Below are 23,707 nucleotides of genomic sequence, written 5' to 3' on the forward strand. Positions count from 1 at the left end.
AATGTCCTTGGGTGACTTTTTTACTCTGCACCCAAGTTCCATATCTGTTAGATAAACGTTCTGAAATTAGATCAATAAATCTTCCATTCCAAGAAAATGCTGCTACCACATTTGTAATACGAATGCTTCAACATACTTCAAGCATATTTCAGCTTATTACATTGCTATATTTCCTTCGAATCGCGTTTAAAATGTCTGAGCCAACATAAAGCCAATAACCTGAAATATAATTCATGGTGGTATTTCAGTTTTCCTGACCCAGTGATAATAAAATGTAAAGAGAACAGTGGCCTGTCACTATTTAATGCAAGTAAACACATTTGAAGTAAACTTTTTTTAAAACTGCTGATATCACAGGTTTTGTCTGATGCATGTGTTCGATTTTTAGAAAGCGTTTAGGATCCGAAAAGACGGCACAAGGTAAAATAGCTGTATAGTCACTGCCGTTCGATTTGCTTTGTTTGTATGCCGATGCTAACGTTTACACGCTTAGTTTCTTTCTGCTGTCATTGAATAGATATTGCAAGTTTTAACGGAGCTGGAGGGAATTGGTTTGGTAACTTAGTTTCAGATATTCTAATATTGCAGACGATTCAAAACGTTCTCACTCGAATACACAATAGCATGGTCTCCCTTGTCAGCTATGTTTAATTGTTTCATTCAATACGTGTTTTTTATATGAGGCAATTGTAGCACTAAGTGGCGGCCCACAGTCCAACACTGAATTTGAACCAAAATACGCATCGACGTGTTCCAATAATTATTTTAAAGGAAGTAATTTTTTCATTTGAATAAGGAGTGGTTTTAAATTCATTCGTCATATGGCTACAGTCGATAAGCTACATGATATTATATATTTTATGTATAAAGGATTTCTTATTTTTCTCCAAATGTGTTTCTTGTTTCGGTTCACTGATTGTCTCCCGGCATCTTTACAAGGGGTTTTGGAGAGAAATTCCTAAAGTGTTAAGCGTAGGTCACATAAACATAGCACGCACATTACTGGCGAAATGCATTGGTTCAAGAAATCAAGATTAAGATGAATGAGTTACTTAAATGTCCGAAACAAAACTTAACTCAAGAGGCTGTCAGCTCGAACTGCGGTAGCCTCTCACATTTGCCCTGAGCGGTTACCATTTTCCCTGTTTCCCCACTGCTTGCGTTTCTCTTGGTCTCTGGACACCGGCTTGTGCGTGTTTATATCACAACTGGGATTTTCTCCCCTTTTGCATTTTTCACTGGCAAACATGCGTCATTTTTTACGTGCACTGTTAGAAACGTTTCGTTTTTGCTTAAGAAAAGAGAAATGGCCGTTTATGTGGAAATTATAGAAAAGGGTAAATAGAATTTGCCGGAATTCCCGTGAGCAACCATTCTAGGGTAGTGGTACAAAAAATGTGGCGCATATTTTCCCATTTACATATGGGAATGGATTGATGCCAATTTTTGAAACAGAAGTACTCTTCTTCTGTATGAGTAACCACTATCTTTATTCCGTCATCATCATGACAACCAAAAACACGCAACTCAAAGGTATTTCATTTGTGACGGACTTCAGTGAATTGAAAATGAAATAATTAATATTGGACCTAATACTTTCAATGTACAGCTTTAACCCTTTATATTAATCTGTCATTTAATGTGGGAGAGTATTCAAAACAATTTGAACAGCTTTTCCATCTAATCACCTATTGTTGTACTCTGTGTTTACTATGTGATTCCAGGAATCATTTCCTCGTGAATTCAATAGTCAAGAGTTTGCATAGCGCCGATCAGAATTAGAACTGAGTCAAGTTAGCTCGTTTAACTCAAATAGATAGATTTTCCCCGTGAATTGGATTGACTGGGGTGAGTTTTTCAGGTTTAATTTTCTGGTTTTATTTGTGCGATTTGCTCGCACTGTTATTTCTGCATTATCTATTTCAACTTTCATAAATAACACATATTTAGAAGACTCGTCAAAATATTGTAAAAATTTACGTTAGGACATTATTTTTGCTGTAGTTTAGCTAGTTGACTACGTGCCACTGCTGCGTGCAGAATCTGAATTCGTTTTATGTAGAAGTACCATGGATGCTACTAAATAAAAACCTCGGAAAAGAACTGATCAAATTTACAGAGGTCTATATACTAACCATTCAATAATTCATGATCGAACTCATAAGCCTGACAGGACATCGGTGACTCGCCGTATAATGTACGCATTCGTCCAATATATTCTTGGCCAATCTAACCTTTTTTTTCTGAATTGGATATAGATTAGAATGATCACGAGTATTTTACTCATCCACAGTTGGATTATGTGCCAATTTCCCTCGAAGTCGAACTTTCATGATTAATAACTTAAACCTCTGACAAATGGTTCAAGTGGTTCAAATGACTGATCATGGCATCATATATTTTGATATAATACCGAATAAAAACAATATTGATCCTGATCCATTTGTTCCATAAACTGGCTCTATGTCGTCAAATCTCCATAGGAAATATTTGTGATGTTAAGTTCTCTGACATTGGAACTCGGAGCAAACATATCAATGCATGTGTCCATTCGTGCAAGAGAAATTTTTATTTCTGATCTAATCGAGTTTAAAGGGTAAATGAGTAAGCACGTTGTGAATGTGAATTGGAACAAAACGCTGAAAACGCACTGCACAACATATTTAATGGTGTGTTGGGGATTGGGGGTGGGGAGGGGAATATGCAGACCTTTCACCAGAACTAGTCCAATCCAGCTTTCCTCTTTAACTCCCTATCCTGATATCCTACTTGTTTGAAAGTTTGCGTGATGCATTTATCGCAAAATTTTACTAATTTCGTCCGCGATTTCATCAAATGTCAATTTACAGACATATAAGGGTTATTCAAGTGAAAAGTGACGTTGAATGGTCTTCCTTAATCCGAACATGTTAACATCATTAGTTTATTGGAACAGGGGCAGGAGGGACAGGGCGGGAGTTATATGAATTTCTTCATCAGGCAGTAAGACCAAAAGCATATATCAGTTCCTTTTTGTGTATAAGCTTGCTCGATTTCAGGAGTTCAAATTTTCATTAAATGAAAACTAAATTATCGTTGAACTTCTATCAGGCGACAACATTCCGATCACAACGGCAAATGCCCTTTACAGCTACTGAAGGTTCCGTGTGCTTTATTTGGAGTTTATTTGAACTATATGGATATTAATGAAATATCCTATAGTTTTGTAACTTCAGAATTAAAAACAAAATAATGTTTAAATATCCAATCACATCAAATCGGCAGTAGTTCAGAGTCCTTAATTCATGCGTCAATTAACTCGTTAGAATTTGGGAACCCGAAAACTGAAAGGACATCAAGAGAGAACGAGATCGGGGCACTCGGAACAATGTAGAGACACGACGCTGGAAATCGAAACAGAGACAAAGACATTGAATTAAGCAGAGCTGGAGGTCGGGTGGACGGTGCACAGGCAGAGAGTGAGGCAGAGGCCGACAGAAACTATCAGACGATAAAGCGAGATGGAGCGGGACAAACAAAGCGACGGAGCTAAAAATCATGTTCAATGGTAGAAAGAAAAGATACTGCTACGATGGTGCATTTTTCGAAAGAATATTCCCGGTTACTTACATTCGAAAATGCAAATATGTCATGCTGTGTAAAGCTCTAATCAAACTGAAACATGCCCAGGAGCAGGGCGAGCGCTCTGACCTTGAACTTGACAATTACGGCTTAGTAGTCCTACCATCGGTGGCCATTCAGACACACACTAAAACAGGCACATGTTTGGAAATTGTGTACACGAACTATGCTCACTGTAGCGTTTATTTCATAAATAAAACACGGAGAACGAAATGCATTAATCTGTTGGAAGAAATCATTTCACAAAATGCGCATGCAATTTTAAAAATTGACCTGCCAAATGCCGCTTATGGATTGATTCAAACATCACAGAAATATTCACATCAAATAAAACAATTTGCACAATTCTGCATATAAATTTATATTCTTATGTATTTGTTTTCCTATCTGTTCATTTGTGGTGTTGCAATGGGCGGGCACACAATCTGTGTCCATTCCTTGTCCTGCTCTCGTCCCTCATTTTAAGTAGATCTTCTTTGTTAGTTTGAGTGGAAGGGAAGGGGTGGGGGTGGGCTTACCTAGACTGGGAAGTGAACAGTGTTGTCCCAGAAATAACTGATTCTTCTTAGCATGTACTCTTGTGGAGCTTCTTTCCTTACAAACCCTTATTTATATAACATGTCATCTAAACTCACGGACTAACTCTATGAATGTTTTATTTGCCCCAAAATGGTTGATGGAAGTTTGAAACAATCTTCTGAGAATGAGATTATTTTGAAAGCATAACCGGGTTGGATTGTTTAAATTAAAATTTGGTTTCCTTTGTTGTTGAGTACAAGTTCACGTTATTCTGACCTTGAACTTTAATGGCCTAATCAGGAAAATTACTGGGTTGCGTAACTATATACATATTCTATGTAGATCTTCCGTGCTGCCTTTTTCTCTGCATAAAGTCATTCATATAGGCGAATGGGGGGGGGGGGAGGTGGGGGAGGGGAAAATTAAATTTTAAAACTGCAACATCTAAAGAAGTCCTTTCTGGGCAGTTATCACAGCGAGCGATACACGTGACAAAATAATATTTAAACTGAGATGCTTTAATAGTTAATGAACCATAAAAGTATTATAACTAATTTCCATGATGGTCGGTTAGCGTCCTGTAGGAATTCTGATAAATGTGATATTCCGTTATTAAAAATGTCGCCAATAGGAATAACATCTAAAAATGCAGTCTGATTATTACAGAAATTCCTTGAACTGACCTCTGAAACCAATGGATAGATTTTTATTTCTATTCTGGGATGGCCGTGTGTTACTTTGATATATATATATTTAGATCAACAGCTCTGTAAAATTTTCGTTCAATCTTGCTGCCTGCAATGGAAAGAGTAGAAATACAATATGCGTTTCATGTGGAGTCTTTTCGTAGATTAAGTTTAATTGCTGAATATTGTGTTCAATTTAGTGCTATATACTGTCAATGTGATATATGTACTTCATACTTGTACTTCACTGTATACTTCAATAACTTCATTTTTCACTTCTATTTTAATCAGTTGTTCAGAAGTATTATTCCATTATTATTTTGATATTTTTATTTAAGATGAAGACGTGTTATGTTGATGCTTGTTTTAAAACTGCATCAGGATTGATTGGTTTATTACTAAATGAAAAGGTGTGCAAGCTACAAGAGTCGAAAGTGCAGAAGGGACCTTGGTGAATAGGCAGTATAGAACTTGCTTTATTAATCACCAAAATACAGAATATGAATCATTATCCCCTCAATAACTTCAACGACTAGTTTCAGGATATATTCTATTTTAAAATCAATACATTTATATGCTATTTAACCTACTACGTTTTGATATGTTGTGATCATTAGTAGTAATATTTAGTAATATTTCGATATTTTATCACAATTATTTTGCTTTATCTTATATCAGACATTTAGGGCATTCGGATTGACAAGTGGGCAATTAAGCAAGCATGGAATTAAGTAAAGTATTCTTTGGTTTGGATTTATTTCGTCAATTATTAACAAAACGGTCATATACTTACAAAGTAATTTACATAACGTCACATCTTATCGCCAAGATCCCAAAAGTCAAAATTATTCAAAGTTGCAGCCCAAATCCGAGATATTTGTTTCTGTCGATACCGTCCAGGAACCAGTTTCAAAATTAAATTGTGCAATAAGTTTCAAAAAATATTTGTTTTATGTAATAACTAAAAATATTAGATAACAACAACAATATATAGTGTACAATTACTAAATAAGGCAGGCCAAATGCTCAGCAGTAACTAGATTCCAGTTTATGATGAGTGTTTGCAACATAAACTCCTGCAATGTTGGATATTGCAATATTGTAGGAGGTTAGGCAATTTGGTTAAACAGTTAGCAAGTTAAATTCATCGCACCTATCTTTGATGTACCATGCTTTTTCCTGCTAGTAGATTTGCGTTTTGTTAAAGACATGATAAAACTGTTCCTTGATTCGATCCAGTCCTTCAACCTCTGCAAGCAGTCAGTTTTGTCCTATCTGCCTGTGCACATTGACTTAAACCTTCATTTTTGATCCTCTAAGCAATTATACCACTGTCGCTTCAAGCTATGTTGCACTTGAGATGCTTTAGCGTGGAATAATTCATGTACAGAATCATAATCTCGCTGTTCTTGATATCCACATTTTGGAAGACACGCATTTTGGGTGATGATTTCGAGGGTCGTGGAGACAAGCCACGATTTTGGTTACGATCCACTATTTGGAACAGCAGGTCAAAAGAACCTTCGTCTGTGTGGCAATCCAACTGACTCCATTTTCACTCTCCTTACAAACAAGGATGAGTTTGACATTTATAAATACAGCTTTGTTATTGTGGATAATAACCTCGTTATTTGTGGATTTTTAAACAATAATATATTTCCACGTCAGTCCAGGAATTTCACAATTTAAACTTCGAAACATACAAAAGGAGATGATTGAAATGCGACTCAGATTTAGACTGATGTACTGACCTGTAATTTCAAGCACTGGAGCCTCATCGTTTAAAATTCTCCTTTTCACCTCTTTACACTTAACTTAAAGTTTGTCTTGTATTGGTTGTTAATTATTTTTACTAACGAAAGTTTAAGGTAACATAATGTGTAGCATAACATCACTTGAGATATAACATATACTGTCCCTAACTAGACACCGCAATTACTGCTCACATGAAGTTAGAGAATGATGCCAGATATGTGCGCAGTCCACTCAGCCCCCTCGCCAAGCAGTTCTACTATTTTCTACTTCGACTTGTGGATTGACTCCGTTCACCTGCCTTGGTCCCATTTCTTTTCAAGTCTCTCGATTTGAGATTGAAATTATTAATTGAACTGGAATACGCTGTTTTTATTTTTGTTGGCTACCGCATTTCTATCACTTTTTGCTTGAAGTAGCATTTCTTAATATTCCTCCTAAATTGCCTGCTAATTTTAAGGTTCTGCTCCCTTGCTGCAGACATTTCCACAAGCGGATATGACTGCCGTCTTTTCCGTATTGATGAAAATAAACAAATTTCACCTGGCTGGTGCACGGCACCATGATAAAGGACGCATTTCGACTGAATTCTGCATGTGTAATTTTCTAGTAGCAAAATTACAATAAACAAATATTATAACTGATTTATTCCTATCAACGCGTAGATTAATTAGCAACTGTTAATCCGCTAGAGTCGAAGTAAACAGTTTACATGGAAATTATCTATTTGAATCATCAGTCTTAAAATGATAACCTGTTTTATAGCAGTTCCCTCCAACCTATTTAATACTCATATTGAAAGATGTAGGTTCCAATATAAAGTATATCCTTAACTAGTTGTACTAGGTATATCTAATGCGTAAACTAGGCGATTCTGACAGCTGGGAGGTGCCGTGTTGAAAAGTCTATCATAATATTGAATTCTAATACTTGTCCGCACAAAGGCATCATTAAAACTTTTTAAAGATATTATAGTCGATGCTATTGTTGAACTATTCTCGGTTTCCATAAGCCTGCTTTTCTTTTACATTTCATGTGGTCTACTTGCTAACAATTTTAATCAGTTTTATGATGCTGCTCAGTCAATAGATAAACTCAAGGTTGACATCGATATAAATGTAGCATTAATGGAGCGAGAGATCTAAGCACAGTGCGGAAAATGATATTGAAATAGAACATCAGCGTCATTTTCATTGAATGGGGGAGCAGGCTCGAGGGAATGCACGGCCAACTCTTATTTCTAATTCTTAGATATTATGTCTAAACGCTATAAGCAAGAGAATTGCTCGAGTTGTTATGTAAAACTGTCCTGCAAATGCATTCAATTCCTTTTCCAGATATTTAAGCTGAAATTTTGATCACTGTTTGTATGCACGTTAAAATATGCAGCAATATGATTACACGAGGAAACAACATACGCAATCCCGCCTTGGAGTCAACTGATTTTCTGTCTATTGACGGATGACCCCCCACCCCCCCCCCCAAAAAACGCTCTTTTCTATCCCCAAAATAGATAAGTATGTCAGATTTAACCATCACCCATTAGAGACCATCGTCATACAGAATCAGATATCTGCATTTATTCGACCATTTCTCTATTTGACACAAAAAAAAGTCAGACAGAGAGAGAGAGGCAGCGGGCCTCCAATACTGTGAACAAGTTGTTGGATTAATCCAAAATTGGATTCGGTCTTATCCCTAAGCAAGATAGTGTGAAGACTCTTACCAACCCGCCTGCCTTCAAAATCAGACTATATCTGTTATCATAATTACATTTAAGCGGGGCTCCCTCGAAGAAGAAAATTCATACTTCACCATTTCATTATGAGTTCTGGCCCTAGCGCTGATGTAGATTCAAAGTCCCCGCAAGGGCAGCACAACTACCGTACGCTTCAGCCCATCCCAGTTCTGCACCCACATAATGGCCCGCGGGGTGATGAGTGCCAATGCGACATTTCTGCATGCAAGCCTAACTTAAATTTGGTTTATTCACGAATCATATCAGTAACTGACGTTAGGTTCATGCCGCAAATTATCATGTGCAAAGAGGAATTTTTTAGTCGGCAAAATGTCCCCATTCTTCACAGGTTGCTAAGTACTGGGCATTTGCGGAATGTTATCAATTCTTTCCAGTTCGCAACTAACCCCTATCGGGACAAGGTCCCTGCAAGGGAATGTATTCATTTAAAGATGATTTTAATTGTTACTTAAATAGTAAGTATTATTGGAAACTATATGCTAATTAACTTGCATATAAGGACAATAGGAAAGTGCTAGTATCTGTCATTAGGGAGATGGTGCGGGAAGATGGAACAGAAAATAAGTTTACAGAATGGCGCATCAGACTTCCAGAAAGATTAACTCGAAACAGTTCGTATATTTTATGTTACTAATATTATATATGTTCCTTCTTTTTGAAACATTGTCCAAAAAATCTAAATATTACAAAGAATATAGCCGACTATTGCTGTGCAATTTAACACGCCCCATAAACCAATCATTCTTCATATTGACAGGGTTTGAGTTCGACCAACCCCAATACAGCATCATCTCTTACCACCAACCCCCAGCTCACACCCAACACCACTTTCTGAAGGCAGATCAACATCAGTACTAAATCATATTCATGTAAAGTTAGATTTGAAAAGAACACGGAATAAAACTTTGCATTTTTACGCTGTGCTGTAGGGGGTAGCTCGGTGTTTGAAACAGGGTTGCATCATTCTTCTGCAACGCAAGAGTTGAGGAGGGATCCTGTTCGAGTCGGAGCATTGGGGCGCAGGTGGGGCTACTTGGTCGATGTCACACATCGTGTCGTCTTCCAGTCCCTGCGTTTTAATCTTTTCAATAAAATGCCAGGACCTTTGGATACTTTGCATTTGTACTTCCCACAAGCTCCCATTTGCGTGGCTTTCCCAACGAATACAGAGAGACTTGGCGATAAATTCCAAGCAGGAGACAGTTCCAAAATTTTATTTTCCATGCAGCTGTACAGAGACCATAGCAATCCTCACCTCTTCTCCCGCTCGGGCTTCATTTTAGTGATTTTAGTTTATTTTGTTTTTAACAATTGAAAGTTCTCACTTCACCTGCATCACATCAGTCACTGTGAGTATTAGGTGACAGTAGTACAAGGGTAACTCATTCAAAGCATCAGCCTGCTCCCTTTACCAAATATAATTTTAAACCTGTAAAATTCCTGGACGCCTCGACTTGGCCGGCACTGAGACAATTTCGTTAGGCTGGGAATTCTAGAAATCCGACTGTAGACTGTGGATTTGGGGACGGCCATTGGTAATAGCGACGAGGGGAAAAAGTCTTTGCTCCGATATTTATGAACCTTTGGCTTTCCCTGCTCTCAAGGAACTGTGCCAAGTCTAGGGAATCAAGGGAAGTACACAAGGAAAGAAAATGGGTTGGTATCGTTCGGCCCCAACAGTCTCAGCCGTCTCCTGCTCCTATTTACCAAGTTCGTAAATACAAAAACCGAGACTGTCTTTAAAGGTTTTGGAAGAACGGGGAGTGAGCACCGATGTTAAGACTTCCAGGCGCTTTATCTTGATTTTAAAAATGAATGCACTCTTGTCTGTTCCAGAATTCTATACCCCAGATCCGCAGATATTTATATATTACAACAGTCAACCGTGTGAGCTTCTGGTCGATTCGGGACAGGAGAATTCGGATAATGACACCTGCAGAGCGAAAATCAGTAATAACTTCGAGTAACTCGTAGACCAAGTGAAGCTGGCAACTCAGTGTGTTAGTGGAATTTGTCAAGGAGCAAGAGAAAAATCTGAGTTCAGGGCGAAACTAACATGAATCTACGACTTAAGACCTCGTCTGTTTCGTAGATGGGAGGGAAGTGATAGAGATTGGTGATCAGATGGTTTCAGTCTTAACAAAGAAGTTTATGAGCTGTTTACGCGTTGCTGGAGTTGAGGGTGGAGAAGAAATAGGAAAGCTGCTTCAAAAGATAGTTTGCAGCCGAGAGAAAACGGTGGTTTCTTTTGCATCCCCGGTTGCGGTAGGGGTAGTGAGCAGGTGCGAGCGCGCTTTGGTCATTCTTTCTGTGGTCCAGCCGAGACTGGCGGCGAAGAGCTCAGTTTTCCTCCATATCTTTCCATGTCTGCAACACTTGGACTTCAGCGAGTGTAGGTGACAGGCATAAAAGGAATGCAGCCAAGATGAGATAGAATAATGCTTTGGAAGGGCTTTAAGAAGCTTGACATCATCTAGGACAAAACAGTACGTTTGATTGGCACTTCATCAACTTTACACATTCATTCTCTCCACCATGGGCCCACGTTGGCACAGACTTCTTAATAATGTTGACGTAAAAATCTATTCCCTGGTTGGCAAAACTAAAATAATCTAATAGGAGACTCCGCAATGAAAATTCAGCCGCGCTCAATTTTACACCACAGATTGTGCTCATTGGGCATTTACTCAGTGAGGACTCTCTGGAAGGTGTTTTCATTTAGTCGCACCTCCTCGCTCTTTCCGCACTAAGAAGATGGTGCACCTGGGATCATTGGAATGATTTCATGCACTATGGTCGTACTATATGCAGTCAACCATCTCCAGCCCCCACCACACTGGGACATAGCGACTAAAATGCAAAATGCTGTTACATCTACAGCCCTGTTTATCGACAACATTTATCGAACTTCTACATTTTTCTCTGACTTTAAGGTATGTAAGTAAATCGCGGAGATATCGTTGCTACCTGTAACTCCTCATAACCCGAGGTAATTAGAACTTGTATAACACAGAATGGTCTCTTTGTTCACGAACCTGTCAGTTCTTTAAAATAAAACATTGTAGCAAATCCATACCCACCAATTTGTCTGTTGCGGAGAATTGCCGTTTGCCAAAATGATTATATCTTGCCGTCTAAAATCAATCTTTGCCTATGTATTTTATACCAGTCCTGTCGAGACCAATATTCCGATCCATGCTAATCAAACATATCTGAGCTAATTCCCATTGTCATAACAACTGCCCAGCCTTACATCCGATTTGTTCCATAAAGTGAATCGGTCCGACTCTTGGAACCTTTAATGCAGAGCCCTTCACAAAAGCATGATCCTGGTCCCCACCTGTTGAGCCGATTTCAAAACTTTAGCATTTTTCAGCAAGCAGCCAGGCCAATCGCCTTGTGGACATACCCAATCCACACACTCAATGGTCCCTAAAATCCTGTTTCTTTTGCAAATATTGGTATTGGTATTGGTTTACTATTGTCACTTGTACCGAGGTACAGTGAAAAGCTTGTCTTACAAACCGATCGTACAGGTCAATTCATTACACATTGCAGTTACATTGAGTTAGTACAGAGTGCATTGAGGTAGTACAAGTAAGAACAATAACAGTACAGAGTAAAGTGTCACAGCTACAGAGAAAGTGCAGTGCAGTAAGGTGCGAGATCACAACAAGATAGATCGTGAGGTCATAGTCCATCTCATTGTATAAGGAAACAGTTCAATAGTCTTATCACAGTGGGGTAGAAGCTGTCCTTAAGTCTGGTGGTACGTGACCTCAGGCTCCTGTATCTTCTACCCGATGGAAGAGGAGAGAAGAGAGAATGACCCGGGTGGGTGGGGTCTTTGATTATGCTGGCTGCTTCGCCAAGACAACGAGAGGTAAAGACAGTGTCCAAAGAGGGGATGCTGGTGTCCGCGATGCGCTGGGCTGTGTCCACAACTCTCTGCAGCTTCTTGCAGTCCTGGGCAGAGCAGTTGCTGTACCAAGCCGTGATACATCCAGATAGGATGCTTTCTATGGTGCATCGGTAAAAGTTGGTGAGAGTCAAAGGGGACAATTCAAATTTCTTCAGCCTCCTGAGGAAGTAGAGGCGCTGGTGAGTTTTCTTAGCCATGGCATCTACGTGATTTGACCAGGACAGGCTGTTGGCGATGTTCACTCCCAGGAACTTAAAGCTCTCAACCCTCTCGACCTCAACACCATTGATGTAGACAGGTGCATGCACACCGCTCCCCTTTCCTGAAGTCAATGACCAGCTCTTTTGTTTTGTTGACAATGAGGGAAAGGTTGTTGTCATGGTCACCTCATGCATGCTGGTACAGTCTTGATTGGTGGTGATCCTCAGGTGCAGTTGCTGCTAACGCACTTGACCAAATACAATTTCTAAGCAACTAGATTAAAATACTTGACACCCAATATATATCGTGCATACAACGTGCAAAATAAGTTATATGCAAGATAGTTCTAACGCAGACCGCCCATGTGTATGCAATGATTATTTGTGTGATACGCTAAGACCAGTTAAATTAGAGCATCTCCTCAGGCAGTCCATTTAGATTGGGGATGACTTACTTCTACTCTGATTTTGTGGATTCTGAGGCAGCAAAATGGATCAATGTGAGAACAGCTGACACTTCCAATGGGACAGGTTGTAGCTGAAGAGACGGCGGGTGGGTAGGTTGTGAGGGGGTGCGTTCCTATCGCCACTTACACAGGATCTCTGTGTGTTCCTGATGCGTGGCTTAAGATACTGAACACTATTCATTATGCTCCTTCTCCAGCCTGAGCGGTCATGGACGTTGGATGTCTTCAATATGTCTTTCAGCGCATCCTTGAATCTTTTCCTCTGTCAACCTGGTAATCTCTTCCCGTGTCAGAGCTCCGAATATAGTATTTATTTCAGGAGTCGGACACAGGCATATCAACCACGTGGTCTGCCCAACATTGCTAACTGAGTGGAACAGGGTCTCAGTGCTGGGATTGTTGGCCTTGGAGAGGACATCAGTGGTGGTCCTTCAAGTTAATTTAGAGGACTTTGCAGAGATACCACTGCTGGTAATTTTCCAGTGCCTTGAGATGCCCTCTGTAGGTAGTCCAGATCTCAGAAGTAAATAGGGTAGGGATCACTACTGCTCGGTAAAATAAGGAGTTTGTGCCGGATCTGAAGTCTTGATCTTCAAAGACTTTTTACCTCAATCGACCAAAGGTTGTGCTGGCACGTTAAAGGTGAAACATACTCAATAGACAAGAGACTATAGAGAATAGGGATAGCACGCTCTATAAACATTGGGCATGCACAGTACAGTCTGTACCCGATTGTAAAGCTGAATATAACAGGAACATATGGGCATTTGGCACAAATTACACACATTGAGAAAACTGCGGTCAAATTATGCACTCAGACCCTACATTAAAAAGTACAGGCAATGTCCTTTATGCTTAACGTCCATGGCGCAACCAGGACACTGGATAACCTAATGCGGAGCCTCCAATATTTCTGTTACTATTTGTTCTTAAGCAGTCGGTACAGCTATCACACCTTCACCATTTATTTGAAATCAGGAACTGGCAAACAATGAATATGATGCGTTTATTAAAATAACAATGTTATACGAAGTCTCCGATAAATATTTATGCCAGGTAGTAAATTAAAAATGCATCCGGTCGAAGTCAGCCAGAAGTATCGCTTTTCGACATTTTAAACATATTGCATTTGAATCACGTACAATTATGGTCAGTATTCTGCGAATGAACAATATTCCTTTTCCCATCGTAGCATCACTTTTTTATGCTGTATTTCTGCCACGCAAGTACAAACTTCTCCAGGATGAGACAAATATAAAAAGGAGGCACGTTTCAGTGCATGTAAGCACACTCTGCGTTTAAAATCGAAGATATAAAAGAACGAATCGACGACACCTTTCCTGATTGGACTGGTAATCGCTACCGCCAGATAATTGCACGCGGTTCATTATGCAGAGCTGCCGAGTGGAGAAAAAAAAATCTATTAAAACAGGTCAACAATAATATATTCCATTTTTTAAGAATTTGGTATCACTGGGTGTCATATACAAAAGAATAAATTTGACAGCCTAAATATTTCTAGAATAAAACAATTAAAAAGACAATAACCTTTAAAAGAACAGTCTCAACTTGCAATTAGCTGTCATTAAGATATCAGAGCTATCAGTAGAAATAGCTCGCCAACGTAAATAAATTAAACTTTCTCTTCCTTTCTGGTGTGGACAAAATAAAAGTCGAATGATTAAATCGCCCATTTCCTTTTACATAAAAAGGGCTTGATATCTAAAGGTGTTCCGCTTCGAATTGCAAAAAGGAAAAGGTAACACTTTGTAATAAGATAACGAAACGAACACCACATGTAACATCCTTTTTTAATTTCACCTTTAATTGTTGAAGAGCATTTACGCGGTTTTGCATTGTTACGGGTGACATCGCTTGCGTTTCAAAATGCCCTTATAATTTCGTGTAACCTATGAAACGCAGGGAATGATATTAATCTATTCAGTTCAGGATGAGGCGCTATGGTTGGAAATACATGAAAGAATCTTATTAAGCGTTAGCAACTATTGGATATTTCGTCTCGAAACAGATGTTAAAGTTGGGCTGGTCCGATGGAATGGAATGGAGAAATTACACACTGGTTTGTTCCAATCCACTCCTTGCGAGCTTCTGCAAATGTCCGCAATGAAGCCACAACGACCAGTGCAGTAGATTTTCAATCCCTAGAGTGGTCCTTTGATGCACTTGTTGAGACAGTTCATGTGGCCAGTCTTGAACAGCCTTTGGTCTATTGCGGGAAAAAAAAGTCTTTGAAGATCAAGACCTCAGATTTAGCACGAACGCCATGTTCCTGTCCCATTTGCTTCGAGATCTGGAATCCGTGCCCAAGTTAGATCATTACGAGATCTGTGAGATTTATAGCCTTCTGGTTTGCTGGGGCATTTTGGAAGCACTTTTTTGAATTCATATGGGAATCTGTTAAGCAGCGTTTTATTAATAGATAGCGGGCTGATGTCTTACGTAAAATTAAATGAATGCATTTTTAGAGGCGTGATGATAATGGGACCGTATTGGGAAATGTATCCCTCGTTGTTGCTGTGTTAGATCATTAGGGTCCTCTCTTTCAGTAAGCTGCCAAATCTTCCTTTACTCTCATTCCTCCCAAATGTTGCCATGATTCTTTCCCCTTGGATATTCATTCTCTCACGTCAGTTATTTTATAGCGAAAGTCCTAGCGCTTTAGGAGCTCCACCAAGTCTCATTGCATTATCGCACAGCTATCTTCGTCCTCTGACCTAGAAACATGCTTTTCCTGTTAATCTGTCCCACATTTATCATGAGAGGTCGCTCCCAATGAGCATTGTTTTAATTCACAATGTATGCGTTGTTGACATTTATTTTCCTTTGTACTTGCCCATGAGAAGGTGGTGGTGAGCCGCCTTCCTGAACCACTCCAGTCTTTCCAGAGGAAGATGTTCCCTCACTGCGGTTGGGAAGGGCGTTCCAGATTTAGACACTGTGGCCATGAAGAAAGGGCGATGTATTTACAAGTCAGTCTGACCTGAGACTGAGATGGGAACCTGCGTGTACTGGTTTTCCTAGGTTCCTGCTACCCTTGTTACTCTGAGCGATAGAAGTCACCGGTTTGGGAACTGATGCCCAAGTAGCCTAGTGAGATCAGTAAGTGCAGTGCATTTTGAACTATTTTGAACAAGGTACAGTGAAAAACTTGTCTTGCATACTGATGGTACAGGTCAATTCATTACACAGTGTAGTTACATTGAGTTAGTACACACTGCATTGAGGTAGTACAGGTAAAAACAATAACAGTACAGAGTAAAGTGTCACAGCTACAGAGAAAGTGCAGTGCAATAAGGTGTAAGGTCACAACAAGGTAGATCGTGAGGTCAGAGTACATCTCATCGTATAAGGAATCAGTTCAATAGTCTTATCACAGTGGGGTAGAAGCTGTCCTTAAGTCTGGTGGTACGTGACCTCAGGCTCCTGTATCTTCTACCTGATGGAAGAGGAGAGAAGAGAGAATAACCCGGGTGGGTGGGGTCTTTGATTATACTGGCTGCTTCACCAAGGCAGCGAAAGGTAATGACAGAGTCCTAGGTCTCAGAGTTTGGTGACAAGTTTGCTTGGGATTATAGTATTGAAAGCAGAGCTGTAGTCAATAAACAATAGTCTAGCTAACCAGATGTATGTTGGTTACACAAACAGATATTGTTTCATTCCAGGGGATGCAAGTCATATTTGTAGAGTCAGCTTGAAGGATTCTACAGCCTATTCCGGCTTTTTTTTAAATTTCTTATGCCCAGTGTTCTTCTCAGACTGAAGTAGCCAACACATTGGTTAAAATCAGAAAATCATTCTCCCCTAACGTTGTTGTTACAAGGTCTGCAATCACATTGTTTGTAATAGAGGAGGGGAACATATGAGCAAAGGGAAAAAAGCAGGAGTGGGTCTTTTAGCCTCGCATGCATGCACTAACATTCAATGGGAACGTTGCTGCATTTCACCTCAGCAACACATTCCTACACTAATACCATATGCCTGGATCCCATGAATGTCCAAAGAATTATTTATCTTTTTCTTGAAATATATTCAGTTACTAAAACACCACACCATTCCTGGGTAGGGAATTCTAAAGATTTACTATTATCTGGCTAAATCAATTTTGTCTTATCGCAATCCTAAATGGTCAACACTTACTTTGATAATGTGACTCCAATAACTCGCACCACAACCAGCTGAAACATTATCTGAGCATCTACCCAGACAAGCAAGTAGGTCTCTTGTATGTTCTGATGAGATAACCTCACATGAGAGGTGAAGTTAGAATGGTAAATTTGTAAATTGGTAAATTGGTTTATTATTGTCACATGTACCAAGGTGCAGTGAAAAGCTTTGTTTTGCATGCCATCCATACAGATCATTTCATCACATCAGTGCTTTGAGGTAGTACAAGGGAAAACAATAACAGAATGCAGAATAAAGTGTTACAGTTACAGAGAAAGTGCAGTGCAGGCAGACTATAAGGTGCAAAGTCAAAAGTCCATCTTATCGTTCAAGGGGACCTTTCAATAGTCTTATAACAGCCAGATAGATGCTCTCCTTGAGCCTGGTAGTATGTGCTTTCAGGCTTTTGTATCTTTTGCCCAATGGGAGAGGGGAGAAGAGAGAATATCTGGGGTGGGTGGGCTGCTTTACCCAGGCAGTGAGAAGTGTAGACAGAGTCTATGGAGGGGAGGCCGGTTTCCATGATGTGCTGAGCTGTGTCCTCAACACTCTGCAGTTTCTTGTGGTCTTGAGCAGAGCAGTTGCCGTACCGAGCTGTGATGCATCCAGTGTCTATAAAAATTGGTACGGGTAAGTGGGACATGCCACAGTTCTTTATCCTCCTGAGGAAATAGAGGCGCTGCTGTGCTTTCTTGGCCATGGCATTTACCTGGTTGGACCAGGACAGGCTATTGGTGATGTTCACTCCTAGGTACAGGCCAATGTGACCTGCTGGTAAATAAGTGGCTGATGCATACAGTACAAATGGTTAAGTTGGCAGTGTAACACAACTGTATCGGTAAGAAGTTTAAGTTACCATCATACCTCCTCTCTTTCTTCTAAATGTAAGAGAGCACAGGCCCAGTGTACTTAATCTCTGTTCATAGGACAAATCACCATTTCAGGAATCTGGTGATCCTTTGTTGCACCCTTTCTATCACAAGTATATTCATCAATAGGTAGGGAGATCAGACTTGAACACAATATTTAAATAAGATCTTACCAGGTCCCTTTTTAATTGAAGTAAGGCATCTTTACTTTCGCACTCAAATCCTCTTGTAATAAAGGACAAAACAACATTTGTCTTCTGAATTGCTTGCTGTACCTTTATGATAATTTTTGGTTTTTCATGTACAGGTCCTTGTGCCTTTGAACACCAACTCCGTTCAATCTCTCAACATTTGAAAAATATCTTAACTTTTGACTTTTTCTACTAAGTGGATCGCTTCACATTGTTATATTCAATGAGCACTGTCTCAGCCATTCACTTAGCCTGTCTATATCCTCTTAAAACCTTTCTGTATCTCCTCATAACCTACACTTTCCCATCCATTTTAGTTACAGCAGCAAACTTGGATATATTATTGAATTTATTTACCTTTATTCTTCCATCAAAATCATTAATATTAACTGTGGTCATAGTAGTACTCACTAATCACAGCCTCCCAATTGGAAAACCACATGTTTATTCCTACTCTCTGCTTTTAGCCAATTAATCAATCCACACTGATATATTACCCTAAGTCCCATTTGCTCTAATTTTGTTTGACAATCTCTTGTGTGGCAATTTATCAAAGGCCCCCTGAATGTTTTAATACATCACATCTGTATGTTCCTTCTTACCAATTCTGTTCGTTACAAACTCAAGAAGCTCCAATGAATTTGTCAAATATGATTTCCCTTTCATAAATCCATGCTGACACTGCACAATCCTATTGTTATTTTGCAATGCCAACATCATTAATAAATTTTTTAGCATTTTGCTGATTACTGCTGTCAAACTCATAAGTCTATAGGTTCTAATCTTCTCTCTTATTTTTAAATAGGGAACCACTAGTTTGAGGTTCTTACACAAGAGGAAAACTCTCCATGTGCACTCTGTCAAAACCCATCGGGATCCAAAATGTTTCAATCTAGTCCCCTCTCATTCATCCAAACTCTAACTGACAACCCTAGGCTGTCTAACCTACTGTCAAAGGACAGCCCATCCATCACTAGCAAAACCTCTACTAAAATTAAAACTGCTCTTGCTTCTGTACTCTGTAGTGTGATGTGGAAGAACTTTCTGATCAATTTGGAATCGTAATATTGTGCATTCTACTTGATTTGCTAAAACTTTTGGACATGTGCAACTAACATTGTAAAAACCACTGGTGTGGTAATGATTAATGTGTCAAGAATGTAGCAAACAGCTTGATTAAAGCTGGTCTGTCATGTGACAGGAGATACTTAGCATGTGACATGAGGTACTTGTCATGTGACAGGAAATTGTTTCCTCATCTGTATAAAAAGATTTTCCACTGATTGGAGTTTTTCTTGGAAGTGGGATTGTGATGGTTGAGGGCTACAGGTAGACAAGATACTCTCATGTTTGCTCTTGCCAATAGCCCCTGAGCTCAAAAGGTACGTGAGAATGCTGTTGTGCCTAAGGGGAATAGGCTGGGTAATTATTTGAATGGCACAGGCACAACAGAACAAATGATTTCTTTGCATATTATACATTTACTATAATTCCATGCATGCTTTCCTTAGAATGGGACCTGCTTCCAGCTGGAAGCAAGTTTTTAATGTTCTGATGGACCTACAATTTTCTGGGAGTGAAGAGTACTGAGACTAGTTAGCACCAGCAGTGAGCAAAATCATGAACAAAAGAATGTCAGGGGTAAGAGTTTGAAATTGAAAAGGTAGAATTAATTGATTGACGGGCCATCTGTAATCTTAGAATGATTGAAGAAGACAGTCTCTTTCAAATGTGAGACACATTAAAGAACTGAGTGGGTGGTAAGGGTATCATGGTTACTGCATTCCTGTAAGTTGGTTAGAGGTCTCAGTACAATATTCCTAAACATTGGTTAGGCTATGGTTGGAATACTACATTGTTCTGGTCACCACTTTATAGGAAGAATGTGATTGCAACAGAGGGTGCAGGATGGTTCACTATGATGTTGCCTGTGATGGAATGTTTCAGTTGAGGATAGGCTAGGCTTGTTTTCCTTGGCGCTGAGAGATCTAACAGAAGTATACAAAATTGAGACATAAGAAGGGAAGAAGCTTTTTTCCATGACAGATGTCTCTCAGAGCAGAAGTGAGTTGATGTACAGAGAGACCTTGGGGTGCAAGTCCACACCTCACTGAAAGTGATGACCTGGGTGGATAGGGTAGTGAAGAAGGCATTTGGTATACTTGCCTTCAGAGATCAAGGCATTGAGTTGGGATGTCATGTTGCAGGTACACAAAACATTGGTTATAAACTGCACCTGGGGTACTGTGTACAGTTCCAATTGCTGCACTACAGGTATGTGGTAGCAATAGAGTGCAGAAGAGATTCATCAGGATGTGGTCTGGAATGGGCAGTTGCAGTTATAAGGAGAGATTGAATAAGCTGGGTTTAGTCTCACTATCCCATTGCCAGCCAATCGGTGATAGAAACATAGAAAACCTTCAGCACAATACAGGCCCTTCTGCCCACAAAGTTGTGCTGAACATGTCCCTACCTTAGAAATTACTAGGCTTACCCAGAGCCCTCTACTTCTAAGCTTCATGTACCTATCCAAAAGTCTCTTAAAAGACCCTATTGTATCTGCCTCCACCACTGTTGCCTGCAGCCCATTCCATGCACTCACCACTCTGAGCAAAAAACTTACCCCTGACATCTCCTCTATACCTACTCCCCAGCACCTTAAACCTGTGTCCTCTTGTGGCAACCATTTCAGCCCTGGGAAAAAGCCTCTGACTTTCCACACGATCAATGCCTCTCATCATCTTATACACCTCAATCAGGTGATCTTGGAGGTTTATAAAGCTGAGCAGCATTGTTTGGATGGGTAGTCAGAATCTTTCTCCAGATCAAAGGAGTCTAGAACTAGAGGGCACAGGTTTATTGTGAGGGGGGAAATGTAAAAGCGATCAAAGGGCTAAGTTTTTCAATGGTGAATATCTGGAATAAGCTTCCGGAGGTAATGGATGCAGACACATTTACAATGATTAAGATGCTTGAACAGATACTTGGATGGGAAAAGTGGAGAGGGATGTGGGCCTAATGTAAGCAAATGGGTTTATTGTAGATAGGCATGTACCAAAAGGGCCTGTTGCTGTGCTGTACACGTCAATGATTCTGATTCTTTGGCATGGATTTGTGAGGAACAAAAGGTTTAGAGGGCATCTGATTTTGTTTTCCCAAGAATGGTTGCAATCTGAAATACACTCCTCATGAGGGTAGTGGAGGCAGGTAATCACAACATTTAAGAAGCATCTTGGTGAGCACTTGAATCACTTAGTCAAGAGCTGCAGATCAAGTCCTAGTAAATGGGGTTAGTATAGAGAAGTAATTGATGATTAGCATAAACATGATGGGCTGAAGGGCCTGTTTCTGTGCTCTGGCTCTACTTAATGAGGCTGTGTTTGAGAGTAAGGAAGTCCTGATCTTTCATGAAATACTGATAGACATCATAAATATCTCAACACTGAATGTTGTCACTAACATCAGAGAATTGGTATCAGGCAAATAAGTGTGACTAAAGGTTGATATGTCCCCTGGTCCAGATGACTTGCATACCAGAATTTTATGAAAGTGGCTACTGGGTGCATTGGTTGTAATCTTCCCAAAATCTTTAGGTTCTGAAGAAATCTGAGGATTGAAAAACTGTTTGAATTTTATAGAAAAACTTGAATCTGCTATCCAATTATTTAAATCCCAGTAGCTCATCTGGCTTGCCAGGGTCCTGGTGCCATGTTCACTTTTAAGATAGGTTTGCTGGAAAAATTATTATTCTACTATAACATCTAAAAACTGTTTTTATTGTATTAATAAAATAACATCCAATTCCAGAAAATCTGCCAGTTTGGTATCAACAGTGCAAGATTAACAGTTCCACTGTACTTTTCTAAACTTTTACTTGTCCAGGTATTTCAGTGCTCGCATGATATTCCCTCTTCTTGCTGCATCTGACCTTGCTATAAATCCTTGGCTTCTCTCTTATTTTCCCCTCGTTGTATGACTAAGTTCACAGCATATATCTGAAAAACAAAGCAGGATAATGCAGAAATGCTCAGTGCACCAGGCAGCATCTGTGCATAAGTTAATGTTTTTGGGTTGAAGACGGTTTGTGAAAACTGAAAGTGAGAGAACATTAAGTTGAAGGGAGGGTGGTGAGCAATAGGCAGGACAAAAGGAATGTCTGAAATGATGAGTTCAGGGTTGTTGTGGTGATAAGCCATTTATTTGTCCTTTTGGAAAATTTGGTGTTCTGCATTTAGTGCTTGCAATGTGGTTTCACCTACATTGGAGAAATGAAACACTGATTAGATGACTGCTTTGCAGAACACCCACATTTAACCCAAACTTTCCATTGTCTATGACATTAATTTCCCCATACGTTTCCATCTGGGCTTCTACCTGTAGCATCCTTCACTGTTATAATGAGGTCCAACTTGAGGAACAGCATTCCATCTTCTGTCTGGACGCACTGCAGTTTTGAAACCAATGTCAAATACAACTTCAGATAACTTCAAATAAATACAGTATCAGAAGTGGCTGGTTCTGTTTTGTCCCTTTGTCTTCTCTCTAACCATCCCTATCAGCCAGATGTTGGGGCAAATTGGATCAAGGCATTATTTGGAAAAACAGTTCTGAAATCATCGTTGGCCAATTATTGCCCCTCAGTGGATATCTCAAACAAATTATTATTATGGTGTGTGGGGGGGGTGGGTGTGGGATTTGTGATGGTGGTATTAACACTGGATTAATCTAGATACCCAGATCAAAATACTGGGGGTCTGGGTTTGAATCCCATCAAAACATGGTGAAATTCAAATATGAATTCTGGAATTATGAAAACCAGAGCTGATTGTTGTGAAGACCCATCTGGTTCACCAATGCCTTATAGGGTAGGAAATTTGCCATCTTTGTCTGGGCTACACGTGACTCCAGAGCCACAACCAAGCAGTTGACTCTTAACTGCCCTTTGAAATGGCCAAGCAAGGTGTTTGGCTGTAATAAAACTAAAGGGAAGTTAGGGATGGGCAATTAAAAGCTGCTTCAGCCTCAAGCCCAAATCCCTTTAATGAATAAGTTGCTGCTTATTTGAAAAATGGTTGCATCAATTGGCTAGAACACTGATTACATTTCATTAATGTACTTCAATCATCACAAAGTGCTTTGGGACATTGTAGTTGGCATGAGTCTGTCTGGGATCTTTGGCATGCTGCTTCCCTGTTTAGTACTTAGTCCTGTGTAGCAGCTTCACTGGATTGGCACCTCATTGTTGGGCATGAATGGTTCTGCTCAATATACTCTTCTGCATACCTTGGTGAATTAGAGAATACCCCTAACATGACTGATCGTGAGGCTATGCCAAGTTCAGATTGTGGTAGAATACAATACCCTCAAGTTCTTGCACCCTACTTTTAGCTTCTGGATATGTCTCCCTTAACATGATGGTAGCACTAAGCAACAATGGAACTGTCTTAAGGATGTTGCATGGTCACTCCTGCCAGGAATAAATGCAGCTATGACAGATTCTCAAGATTGAGATCAAGTAGCTTTTCAGTTGTATCTG

This window comes from Pristis pectinata, chromosome 25, assembly GCF_009764475.1.
Source record: "Pristis pectinata isolate sPriPec2 chromosome 25, sPriPec2.1.pri, whole genome shotgun sequence".
Lineage (NCBI taxonomy): Eukaryota > Metazoa > Chordata > Chondrichthyes > Rhinopristiformes > Pristidae > Pristis > Pristis pectinata.